At 32.2% G+C, this 12,307-nt stretch overlaps 1 protein-coding gene across 1 annotated transcript in view; it reads right to left on the reverse strand.

The window, feature by feature from the left end:
* The window catches only part of LOC124354464, a 79,336-nt gene extending 72,598 nt beyond the window's left edge, over window positions 1-6,738 (reverse strand). Inside the window, exon 1 of the mRNA XM_046804928.1 lies at window positions 6,573-6,738. The gene's annotated coding sequence lies outside the window, so the exon portion shown is untranslated. The remainder of the gene's footprint in view (window positions 1-6,572) is intronic.
* Window positions 6,739-12,307: the final 5,569 nt, after the last annotated feature.

Below are 12,307 nucleotides of genomic sequence, written 5' to 3' on the forward strand. Positions count from 1 at the left end.
TATTATTGTTTGGTTTAATCGATCAAAGCCTCAACTCCAACTATATGCAGCCAATGCCAATGTATATGTCTGGAGTCAATATGACAAAGTATGTCCAGAAGGGGGAGTGGCAGAGAGGTAGAGGTAAAAACCGTCCATATTTGGTCGCTATCAGTGACTCGGCCTCAGATACAGTTAAATTAAAAATTATGTTATTAATATTTTTTTTTTAATACAAATAGAAGGCGCACAAAAAGTATTAGTATTGTTTAAATTTAAAGAAATATTTCGATATAGAATTTCTGAGATATAGTTAGCAATAGTGGTTGAGATCGTTTTATATTCACTCTGAGAGATCAAATTCCAGTACTATTGGAATAGTGGGTATTACATGAATGTGAAACTACAGAAAACGGAAGAATTGATATCAACACAACCCCAGGCCGAACTCCAGTCTGAGTGAATAAGACTGTCTGTGAGTAGAGTACGATTAACGCAAGTGGGGAGGCGACGGCGTTGTCAGTGATAGCGCCTGTGGCAGTGGTAGTGATAGTTAGAGCAGTACTGTAGTGGTCAGTAATACTTGTCTGGAACACTGCTGACTTGACGTTCTTCATAACATGGTATCTGACAAATACGTGATCCAGACAAGACTTGCTGTGATCTGTCACTTGTGTTGGTTTGTCTATACACTGTACTAGTCCTGCACCGATTAGAATGTTTAAATAGCTGTCAGTTATGAAGTCATTTTTTAGCAAGTCAATATTTATATCTCCAATAAAAATACACATTAAATTTTTAGGTATGTATGTTGGCATAATATTCTTGTAAGTCTATTAAAAATTGTGCCATATTACTATCAAAAGTCCTATACAATGCCAAAAGATTGAAGTGTTTATTGCTGTATGTAAAGTCCAAAGCAATACCATGCATGTCTCCCAAGGTTATCTATCTAGAAGCAATTGATAGTCTTTTGTTTATGAATATTATACTACCGTCATTCTTGTTTTGTTTTGCAGTAGTGCTCAAGAAGTTAAAACCGTCAATTTTTGCTCTCTCTCCTCCCCCCTCCACCCGCCCAACCGGCACTCTGACACAAGACTATCAAATCGTGCAGCTCCTTAAAAGAATCTAAATTAACTAATAAATTATCACATTTTTTAGAAAAACATTATTATTATTATTAAGGTTTTGAATGTTGTAATTTTTAAAAATCGGCCCAGGCCGGTTCCTTCTGGGTAGGGTACGATTAGCGGACCCGGTTTTTTGTATCAAAGAATGTAATCATCCATACCTCTCAAATCCTAGACTATCAATCGATATAAAAGAACCTATAGTCCTCAATAACAATCATATGTTTTAAATTAAAATATGTATTTAATATTTACAGTGATCACACAAATTATTATAACCAAAATTAGGAAAACTCAAGACGACCATATTTACTCCTCTCACAGTTACACTTGTTTCTCTCCCACAAATTTTACAAATAATACATGAAATATTATCCTACGTGTATTAATTTAAAATGTTTACAGCTGTTGATATATATTATTTAAGTTAATAGTTCAAAATAATTAATCAGTATAGATTGATTATGTCGATGGTTATGATTAACCCTTTTAGCCCCAACGTCCGATATACCGGATGTCTCGAGAATTTAATGTAACTGGCTAATAATATGTCCAAATGCCATCAGTTTCGGTATAGTGGTCGGTGAAGAAACAGGCTACATGCAAAAACAATAAACCTTCCAATTGGCATCGTATTTCGTCGTTGTTGAGCGTAGTTTATTTGTCAATGTCGGCTGTCAGACGACTTCAGTTGCATTTGTTGTTGTATGCTGAGTTATAACCTCAATTAGTTTGCGTGATTGAAAGCGGTTGTTTTTCGTGTGATTTATTGTATTATTAGTACAAAAACATAGAGTAAACGTCATAGAGAAAAGTTACCAGTGAGTGAAAACACTTTGATAAACAATATTATTAGTGGTGAAGGTGCTATTTTTGAAGACAATGTACTGAGTTGTTCATATAAAATGTATATATTGTAAATATTATATTATTTTTTTAACTTTTTTGAAAAATTAAACAAGTTTTAGTGTTACAATTACAATTAGTTTGTGTTATTTTACAATTGTTATTATTTTAAAAGTGCAAAAACAAGTATACATATCTGTATACTTTTACTGACGTTTATGTGGAAATATATGAAGAAGTGCTTATGCAGCAATGCAATGAATTGGATATATCTCCTGTATTTATCAAGGAAAGTTCTTCAAATTTTGTGTATGTAGTAAGAAATATGTGTACAACAAAATTGCTTCATTTTTCAGGGGCTACAAATTTTTTTTCTACCCTTTATGTATGTCCAAACCATAAAAAATAAAAAAAATATAAATTGTTTTATGTATATATACTCTAAAAAAAAACAAATCATTCTGTAAAAGTACTTTTTAACTATTACACCTAAAAGTACACTTATTTGTGAACAATTTAAAACAAAAACCTAAAAATTATCTTCAAAAATAAGAAAACTAGATGTATTTTCCCTCAATTCTGCACTACGGTCCCTTATCACCATGGGCTTTCTGGCAATTCCATGGGAAAATGGCTGGGGTTAAAAGGGTTAAGTAATACTGTTTGCCAATTTCTATATAAAAAACCGGATCCGCTTATCTTACCCTACCCTTTTGATCAGCTCCTCTAGAATTTCATATTTTACTGATAGGGGGTAGGGTACGATAAACGGACCCGTTTTTTTTATCGAAATTGGCAAACGATATTTCTTAATCATAACCATCGATATAATCAATCGATACTGATTAATTATTGTTAACAATTAATTAAATAATCTATATATTGATATATAGATTATTTAATTAATCGTTAACACTTAATAATAATAATAAATAATAAAGTGTTAATAGCTGTAAACACTTTCAAATAATACTCTTAACCCTTTGAACCCCAGACCAAAATATTGATGGTGGAAAAAACGTACCAAAATCATTTGACCTAAGAACTACCGAGAATCCCCGGAGCAGAAACAGCTGTTTTGCATACTGTTTGTAAAAAAATTTATACTTTTGCTATTTTTTATGCTATTGTCTTGTATTACACACCAAAATGTCCAGAATGAAATTGTATACACAGAAAAAGATTAGTCTGAAGTATAAAAAAATGTTTAAACAGCATTAAAATAATTTTAAAATATATGTATATAGATTTTTAGGCAAAAAAATTGATTTTAAGATTTTTTAATTAAAAAATAAGAAATATTTTTACCATGGGCACCCACATTTTATTTTTCTAAAATTAGTTTTGTGTATGTACAAAAAAAATTATATTGATATCTCTAAAAATAAACTTTTTTTGAATTTTTATATAAAAGTAATGCGACTTGTAAAAACCTCTAGGCGTACAACACAAAAATCACTGATATTACCTAAATAAATAAATTAGTAAATAAATAAATAAAAAAATTATTATTTTAATAAAATACATATAAATATGTATTAATACTCATAAAATAAGTATTTTACGATTTCAAATAAATATGTATTAAACGCATATACCATGGCGACGATATTACGTCGCCCGGGGATTCTCGCAACTTCATTGGCGACGATACATCGTCGCCGCGGGGATCTTCGCATATCTTCTCGGCGACGATATTTCGTCGCCTGGGGTTCAAAGGGTTAATGTAATATTTAAATTTTATATAAGTAAGATTTGATTATTAAAAATGACAGTCAATTTTAGAAAACTACACGACATTGCTTTGGAAGATGATAAGACTTGTTTTTCATGACTTCAACATGTTGGGCTCGTGCGGAAAAGCCCATTATGTAAAATTTGTGGGAAAGAAACAACTGTAACTGTGTGAGGAGCAAATATGGTCGTCTCCAGTTTTCCTAATTTTGGTTATAATAATTTGTTTGATCACTGTAAATATTAGATTCATATTTTAATTTAAAACATATGATTATTATTGATAACTATAGATACTTTCTATCAATTGATAGTCTAGGATTTGAGATGCGAATATTAGGTATCGATGATTACATTCTTGATATAAAAAACCGGGTCCGCTTATCGTACCCTACCCCTGATAGGTACTATCAGGGCCTAGTAACAAGGGCTGAGCCATTTCTTTGATCTCAGAGCGGTGCCGCCACGGCAGGTGGAGTGGCGGGAGGGAGGTGCCGTGACGTCGCTGGTCTGATCAGGCCAGATACCGCCACCGCGCCTCCACCGCGTTGCAACTTGTAGGGACTGGCCGTGTTGGCGTTGAACATGTGTTACATTGGTGCACTGTCGTTTACACGATGCTGCATATGCCGAAGTGATTTAATTGAGGTTGATCCTCAGTGATTTGATGTGAATTTAGTCTATTTATGCAGTGTCAAAATGAGTTGTTGTGGTGTGGCTACTTGTCCATATAACTCTAAAAAGACTAAAGGAAGTGAACAGCGAGTAGTGTACTATAAGTTTCCAAAAGACAGTGAGACCTGTAAAAATTGGTTATCAAAGTGTAAATTGTAAGTATGCCTATGTGTGTAGTGATCATTTTGCACCATCTGACTACATTGATGACATGAAAAATCGCTTATTAGGGCTCAGAAATTGTTATTAAAGCCCTTTGTTGTTCCGTCAATAAAACTTCCCACTATCAGTAATGAAGATGACGATGTACGCAATGAATGGATAGAAAAACGACGTGTTCGTAAAAACGCAATTGAACGATTAGATAGTTTAAGTCCAAAAAAACCTCGAATTGAGCCGCTAAATACAGACCGATTAGACGAAAGTAACCTCGTACAACCGAGTTCTGTTTGCGAAAAATGCGAGAATCTGTTAGAAGAGAACAACAATCTGAAATTTTCCATTGATGTTTTAGAACAAAAAATAACTAATCTGAGAAGAGAGCATGACATATTGTATAAATCCATTGCGAAAAAAAAGGAAATTCATTCTAAAACCTTAAGAAGGCATGCAAAAACTGTCAAAACCATGAGGACAAAACTAATGTTTGCAAGCAAGCCATACATGTATATGCCAGAGTGAGAACTTTTATTAGATTAAAGAACGTTAATAGTAACTTAGAATGCAAGAGGAAACAGCTTAAAAAAGCTAAGAAGTGGATTCAATAAAAAAAGACTGAAGAACAGTGTTGAACTAGATAAATGAGTGCTGTAACTATTAAGTGGTATCAATCTATTAACATGCATAATTGTAGATTTAGGTATTGACGTCTTAAACAAAACAGTAAAAAAATAATGCTGTAAAATGAACGAACTAATTTTATTTGGACTTGCAATCTTTTCGTCATTGGTTCTGCTAGACATTTACATTGCCTAAGTTAAGTCACAAAATATTTTCAAACATATCCATATAACTGTTTAAATAGTTATTAACCAATAAGATGTGTGCAAATTGAAAAAAGTAGATTCGACGGATATTATTTCTTTCTAAAATTATTCTATTATTCATTTGTATAGAAAAGCCTAAGGGAACATTAATAATTCTTCCAATGAAACTTATAGATAAACTAATTTACTTTAAATTTGCCGCTAAAAGTTTGTTTTTAACCAAAAAAATAAGGCTTAAAAACTTTCAATGTATTGCATTTCGGAGTTCAAACACGTCTTTTTGTGGTTGTACAATTTTCAAATCGATATAAACGGAAATATATTTATACTGCAAGTTTCAGCAGATCACATAGTTTAAGAATATATAAGGATGTCCTTAATTATATTATTCTACTGATGTGTAATAGTGTGTAAACCGTAACGCTCCCATAGTGGCAAGCGGGTAGACGCGGCAGTCGTCATGTTCGTGACGTATGCTGTCACGTGAACAGGGGGTCACGCCGGCAGGCAATATGGTGCAGCCCTTGATACTAGGCCCTGGGTACTATCTCGAGTGATGTTTATCTTTTGTTGACATCAGCGCTGGGTAGCACCGAATTATTTATTAATTAATTTCTAAGATTGAAAGCTAGCAAAAACCATATTGTTCTTTAAAATATCTATTGCGTTACTTGGTCCGATATTTTGCTTTTAGTGGTCATCACCATCTAATTCAAATCATTCAATAATCATCATCTGATTGTGTTGCTGGCCGCTTATTATACTACAGCCATGACATTCACTAAGAAAGTCAATGTGAATTAGAAAGAAGACATCTAATATATCAACCACTAATCCTGATATTTGCATTAAAATATATCTCAAGTTATGTCTATCACACATAAAAATGTAGGCTGTATATCAAGTTTTGGTATCTCAACTGGTACCGGTAGTTTAATTGTTTACATGCATTTTACTAAGCTCAAAAATGCAACTAATAATTTTATAATAAACTTAAACATCTAATTAAAGATGGTTTAACAACAATAAACAAATCATTTATAAGTTTAAAGATTTAAACTTATTAATTACAATGACTTTCAAAATGTAAGATTGCACAATGTGAATAATCAAATTATGAAAATAGTTCGTAGGTTCTACAAGAATCTAACCTCGAAAAGTATAATGTTAATCTTCACTAATACATAATATACAATTAAGGTGTATTATTTATACTTACCGATGAGTTAAATATTCCGTACTAAATACACAACAAAATTATTTTAACTTCTCAAGAATAACAGCACTATCATTACACCTCCTAGCTCAACACTGGCAGTGATTCAATAACAGAGATGCGTTCATTTTATAACACCACATTATCAATCATCACAACTACAATGACAATGGAACATTGATACTTGTAGAGATAAATCAGCTGAATGTCAAAAGTCAAAAACAGCTGGTGTATTTACCTCTCTAAATTGAGCATAGAGCAACCAATCGCCGTCTGGAAACACAGTAAAGAAGCATCTAAACGTTATACAATAATACAATATCATCAATTTGTAAAAAGTTAATTAAATTTTCAACGCCTGGTAAACTTTTGTGTACTTAGGTTTATACACTCTAAGGTGGCGTGACTACCATTTAAGGTGAACATCTACATTATGTGGTCAAATATCAATCATTTATTCAATGATACGTTTTACAATTCTCCTGTCTTCCCCTTTAACTACACGAATAACACTTTACACCTTTGATATATTATATATAAAGAACATTTATTTGAAGTTAAGTGCGCATTACAATTACATCCCAGAAATTCAAACTTTTGACGTAACGCCTGCCTTAGATTTATACTTAATTTTCTATCATTACATATTTTCACAATTCATAACATTTTTTTTGCTTCTGCAGTTGGTGTTCATGATAGCAGGGCCGGGGAGAGGAGAGCTAGTAGCTCTCCCCGGCCCTGCATGATAGCAGAAAAACGTCAGGAATGGTTTTTTTTGCCGATTAATAGGTAGAGTATGACTTTTAAATTCATACAGCCCCGTTGTGCAATGGATAAAACACTGTAGGATTATTTATTAAACTTTTCTATGAATGGAAGAGACATTTTAATGTTTGTTGACTATTTACCTGTTAACAGCTGTTGTGTATTCATGAATATAGACAACAAGTTTCTTCCCTACTAGTTATACGTTTGTTTGTGTTTTTGGGTTGTTATAAAATGGGAAAATTTCTAGAAGATGTAAAAGCAGGAAACATGTTTACTAACAAAGAGAATCTTCTCGTCATGGGCCCTATCAGTCTCGCCGACCGAGAAAAGGAAAGAGTCACATTTAAACATACCTTTTCTTTAAAATGTCCAAAACAACTGATTTGTACGTTTATGATATCGCCACCGTTTGAACCAACTCTTTTCGGAATCGCTAAATAAATTACCTTATTCGAAAGTAACTTAATTCCCCGCACATTTATAGCATGAAATTTTTTATTTGTACTGAAAAACTGGGTATTCAATGTCCAAGTGTTGTTGCCTCTCCCACCCCCCGCCAATAACTAGAATATCATTATGATTGTAAACGGATTTCACAACTTTTCTATGTAGTGCGGCCATGGCTCTCAGCACTCAAAACGATTCGTGTCCAAGTATGAAATTTTGAAAACGATATTAAAAGGCAAAATTTATGACAAAGAAAGTGTGATGATATGTAACAAACACAATGTAACGTTAAACGATTAATAAAGAATAGTGTTAGCCTTCCGTTAAAATAAATGTAACCTAATGATCGAATCTTAGCACAAACATCCTGTACTCATGTGATAATTCAATAAAACGAGAGTGAAATTTATATACTTCATAATCCTAAAACGTAATAATGCTTTAAGTAAGCGACGTGGTACTTTAAAAATACAAATACGCACCCACTATTTTCTTATAATCTTTATAACACAGATTTAGCCAGGTATCTAACTGAATATGGTAGATACTCTTTGAACTGTACAATGATGATTATTTAGACAATTCCAGTGACGATTAGAAGCTCCATTGAATATGTACTGTTATCGTTTCATTTGTAGCTACTGCTTCATAATTTGCTTATTTCTCAGAGTGGATGTTATATTTTACTGTATTTGCTTTTAGAAAAGGTCTATTTTGAAAATTAGTAACATTTCTTAATAAAATAACGAACGGAAATTGAAACCACTGACCTTCGAAAGTAAACTAAAACTGCCAGTCGTAGCTCTGGCAGCACACGAGTGGCTTTAACTGCTGTACAACCAAGTCATTTAGCGGAACTTTTACACCAACTTGATGCTGCCTAGGCTCTTAACAGTTGGATATAGGCCTATCTCTTGATAAAAACAATAACTTTCTTTACCTAGAGAGCAGTTGTTGTGTATTGGGTTGTTGCAAACTAGGCTGACAGTGGTCCAATTGTGGCAAATATTGCTTTTTATGCTTCATTGCCCTCCAGTTCATTATTTACAGCATTCACCTGGTAATTTCTTAGTTCATATATGATCGTACTCTTTAGGCTGTCGAAGATATTGCTACCAAATTTTCTTTTCTTGGCACAGCATTTCACAAAGGTTCGAACCGCTGTTCCTAAACTTTTGAATTCGTGGATAATGCTATCTTGTTTTATAATTGGTACATTAGCTCCATAAACATTCAATATTACCACGTTATCGAATGTCTTCGAATCACGTACTGAAATAGCACTGATGTAACAGAACCCCGTTGTTTCATCCTGCATTGCCAAGGGTGAACTATTGTAATTTGCATGATTGTAGGCTGGTGCGCAATAAATCACTATTGTTGTTGGCCAGATTCTTCATCCAACTACAAATCAATAACTCTAAGTTGCCTAGATGTTATAAATATAAGTCAAATTATGCGAATTTTGTTATTAATTTAGGACAGATGTCTAATGTAATAACCTCTTATAATTGTATAGAAATACATCTAGATTAAGGTTTTAAAAGTGAATATGTGCATCGTGCAATTGCTAGATGCAATTTTTGCAAAAATGCTGTGTAGACTGTGCGTTTTAAATGTATACATAGTTTTTATGAACTAAATTTGTGAATGTTTTTAGTTTAGTTGGTAAAGGCTGGAATCTGGTGAAAATTCTCGCAAGTAATGATTATAACTCCACCGAACAGCTGTTTTGAAAAGTACAATAATAAACTCTCATGGACTGTTACAGAGGTTTGTGAGAGTTCACTTCAGCAGGCAGCAAACAAAGCACGTAACATAATGAGAACAGTGATGACATTGATTGTTGCCGATTTTATGGAACGATATAGCAACCACTAAAGACCACATAAAAACAGGTCGCTGTAAAATTAATATCATAATTCTATATAATCATCCCTATATACATATAAAACAAATTTTACCTATCTTAGAACAATTAACAAGAACGTATTGATAAAGAATTTAGAAAAATGTATGTAAATTATTTAGGAATTAGAAGGTATTTAGAGTAGAACATAATTTCTAGAATAGGTCTAGTTAGCTTCGTAAATCAGGAAAATTATGAGTTTATTTCACAAAGAGGGGTTATCGTGCTGACGATAGGCTCATGTTTACACTAGAATTAATGAAAATTTGTTGCGACTGTAAGATTAAATAAAGTTCCAACTACTTTATAATGATTTATAGTAGGCTACTAATTTTGATACAAAGAAAGTATATGACTAATTATTGTTCCAGATAAGATTTCAACAATTGAAATAGAGGTATAAATGTAGACACTTTACTTTATTATAAAAACGAATCCGATGATTATTTTAATTAAATCATTCATGTAATTATTTAAATTAAACAATGGTCTTACAAATAATTATAATACTTGATAGTAAAATTAGTTTGACAACTTCAAAAATATTAAAATCAAAATATACAGTCTTGATGCTGTAGATAATATTTCTAAATGAAGTACGGTAGTCTAAGTAGAATAGACTACCGAATCACCAATATACAAATTTTAGTAAAAATATGAAGTTAATTTCTTGCGAAACCCGTATAATGATAGGCATTATCCTTCTAAAATATAAACTCAAAATTCTCTATTACAAATAGTATTTAACTGTACAATCGAATCGAAAAATCCATATATGTTTACAAAATATATATTACAAGGTAATATTACTAAATAAAATATAATGCGTAAGATAAGTGTTATGGTTTTTAGATAGCCGTTTCTCTTTAACGGTTCAAATATTCTTGAACAATGTAGGGATAATTCTTTAAAAGAAGACTCTGACGCCCCTCTTTAAAGCTGTTCTATATTATTTAGCTTTGATGGGGTCTGATAATGCATACCTAATAAAGCGTTATGATGGTAATAAAGAGATTCCGTTCACTACGGTTAGAAAGTTTGATGACTGCCTTAAGTTGCATTGGATTGTGGTATTGGTTCAGTGAAACCCACTTTCATGTGAGTTTCTGAATTCATCCGCCTTTGAAACACGCCAGACTGAAAAGTGTTTGGCTTTCTACAAAATATTTCTACAAGTAATGAGCTTTTGGAACCATGAAAAATCCGGTCACTGAAAGCCCTTGGAATTCCTTGATTATTTTGGCAATTACAGGATGGTTTATTTTCAAAATTTAGTATATATTACATACAAAATTAAATAAATAACTAATTGTACAAAGTATAAGAATTAAAGTAATGTTTGACTATCTAAATCTATTTAGATCAAGTTTTAAAACAATTTTAAATCAAGAAGCAACTTCAAAACTGTTTAAATAAATTTTTGTTCACTAAACAAAGATCAAGAAGATTAAATCAACCACTAGGATAAAGTTATTATGGAGGCACTGTGTGGCACAAATCTTTATAAGGTTTTTTTTATTATGTTCTTCCAGATATCACATAATTTAATCTGTACTTTTTACGTAAACGCTTAAGAAAACTAAATACTCATTTGTAGATGAATAACTCTTTACTTTTCCTTACATGGTTTTAACTAATACGTTTCAGTAAAAACATGTGGGTTAAGTGTACAGCTCAGGAATTTAGAGCCATCTTGCACTGTATAAACATACAACCTGGTTATTTTTTAAATTAATAGACCGCTAGACACATAAATATCACTATCAGATAATTAGATAAAGAGACAGTCACCAGTTTAAGAGCCTGAACATGGTTGGCTGACGCTGATTTGACGTTTATTCACGTGTCTGACGGTTGGTTTATAGTGTGTTTTTATTGTGTTTTTAGTGTGCTAAGAAATATATGTTCTGAGAAAAACATTTATGGTTTGACATTTTTATACTTTTTGTTACCCTACCGATTCGACCCCGCCAAAATTAGCACGGGTGGCGATAATTTTCTTCCTTTGACAAACTTCCTCTGTTGATTAAAAATAGTCCATCAGAAAAAGTAGGTATATTTTGTGACAACTGAATTATCAGTAATTTATTCTCAAGGGATTTACATTGTGCATGTATACCGTTACTAGTTTATTGGATTTACATATAATTTATGTTTAAAATCTATGATCACCTGATTGTTTATCTTAGTATTTAGGTGTACACAGAATTATAACTTTATTATCTGACTCTTACTGGTTATACCAGTCAAAACATTAACACAATTAAAATCTTTAAATATTCCAGCTTCGCTGTGTAAGGTAATCTTTAGCCAACAGATTAAAAAACCCAAAACGTGCAGAATTAGTTACATGACAGAATGGAGAATAATACCTATCCGCCTGTAAAAGTAAGTGGAGGGGGTGGAGCTGTATCTTGATTAGCAGAAGATCAACCATCGATCGCTGATGTGACTAATCAGTGATAATTATATCCCCATTATCAAATAGTTTAGTTTACTTCACAGTTTGTGTTTGAGGATAACGTAAAACTGAATATAAATCTTGGACGTTTTCTGAAAGTAAGATACACTTGAGGACACAGATTTTATATAACCAATGCCATAACTATAAACT

This window comes from Homalodisca vitripennis, chromosome 2 (genome assembly GCF_021130785.1).
Source record: "Homalodisca vitripennis isolate AUS2020 chromosome 2, UT_GWSS_2.1, whole genome shotgun sequence".
NCBI classification, from domain to species: Eukaryota; Metazoa; Arthropoda; class Insecta; order Hemiptera; family Cicadellidae; genus Homalodisca; species Homalodisca vitripennis.